This window comes from Trichechus manatus, unplaced genomic scaffold (assembly GCF_000243295.1).
Source record: "Trichechus manatus latirostris isolate Lorelei unplaced genomic scaffold, TriManLat1.0 scaffold00008, whole genome shotgun sequence".
In the NCBI taxonomy this organism is placed as follows: domain Eukaryota; kingdom Metazoa; phylum Chordata; class Mammalia; order Sirenia; family Trichechidae; genus Trichechus; species Trichechus manatus.
The window spans coordinates 25788-27512 of NW_004443944.1; positions in this window are offsets into that span (position 1 = coordinate 25788).

Sequence of the window (1725 nt, forward strand, 5' to 3'; positions counted from 1 at the left end):
GGGGGGACAGGTTGTGTCTGGGGGCATGGGGGATGGCTGCATCCTGGGGTGTGGAGGCAGGTTGTGTCTGGAGGCCACTAGGGGTCTGTATTTATAATCCATCCGGCTTGGGCCTTCAGGGCCCAGAGCCAGAAGTGTTCAATGCACATTTTCTCTCCTGCTGAAACTTGGAGGTGGCAAAATTGACATCCTGCTTGTAATTAATCATTACAAGATATGAAGAATTCCCTAATAGGAGTTTTTTCTTTTAAAAATCTTTTTTTCCTACATGGAATTAGATGTAATTTTTAAGTTATTTTTCCATTTAAAAATGAGCGAAAGACCTGACCAGACACCTCGTCTAAGAAGATATACAGATGACAAATGGGCACTTGAAATACTAGACGTAAGTCATCAGGGAATTACAAATTAAAACAGTAAGAGACCATTACACACCTGTTGTTAGTCACCAGAGAGTCGACGCACCTGTTAGAATGGCTAAAATCCAGAACACTGACAACATCAAGTGCTGATGAGGATGTGCAGAAACAGGAAACCTCATCCGTTGCTGCTGGGAATTCAGAGTGGTACAGCCACTTTTGAAGACGGTCTGGCTGTTTTTTGTAAAGCGTACAATCCAGCAATCATGCCCCTAGGTATTTACTCAAATGAGATGAAAACATACCCACACTTACATCCTGCACACAAATGTTTATAGCAGTTCTATTCATGATTGCAAAAAAATTGGAAGTAACCAAGATGGCCTTCAATAGGTGAATGGATAAACTGTGGTACATCCATACAACAAAGTATTACTCAACAATACAAAGAAATGAGCTCTCAAACCACAAAAAGACATGCAGGAATCTTAACTGCGTATTGCTTAGTGAAAGAAGCCAATCTGAAATGGCTATATACTGTATGAGTCCAACTACATGACATTCTGGAAAAGGCTAAACTATAGAGAAAGTTGTCAGTGGTTCAGGAGGAGGGGTGAGATGAATAGGTGGAGCACAGGGCACTTTTAAAGTAGGTCTGTATGATACCGTAATGGTGGACATATGGCATCATACATTTGTCAAAATCTATAGTGAAACCCTAGCTAGAGGCTCCTGGGAGGTGCCCCAAGGCTAAAGGCTCCTGAGAGTCACCCCAAGATAAGATAAACTTGTGCAAGATCCGTTAACGCCCTTTTCTTCATGACTAACTGATGATACACTCTAGGCAACATTTTGTTAGTAACTTTTTCCAGGCTAGAAGGCTACGCCTTGAGAACCAGCTCCAACAGGAAACCCATGCCTGCACGGAACCTGAGCTCAGAACGTCCCTCCTCCGGAGGAGAGCACACCAACCAGCCCGCCATTGTACCCAGAGCCCATTCTGGAATAAGGGGTCCGTCAACCAGCAATCCGGCCCAAGATGACTCGGCAACCAGACTCCCAAACTTGGACAGGGGAGGGGAATTCCAAGAATGGGCAGGCTAAGGGGGACGGAGGTGTAAGACCCGGAACCAGTCTCCCCATAAAAGATCCCCAGATCCCCAGTTTGGGGAGCCCGCAGTCTTCTGGTCACTAGAGCTCACGTTGCTCCTTATTTGCGCAGATAATAAACTTGCCACTTTCTGTTTCCCTTGCAGGTGGTGTCCATCTTATTTCAATCAGCTAATAGGACAGGACAAGAACCCGAGAGGCATTCGGTTACAGTAAAACCAAAAAAGCCAGACCGACTGCCGTCAAGTCGATTCTG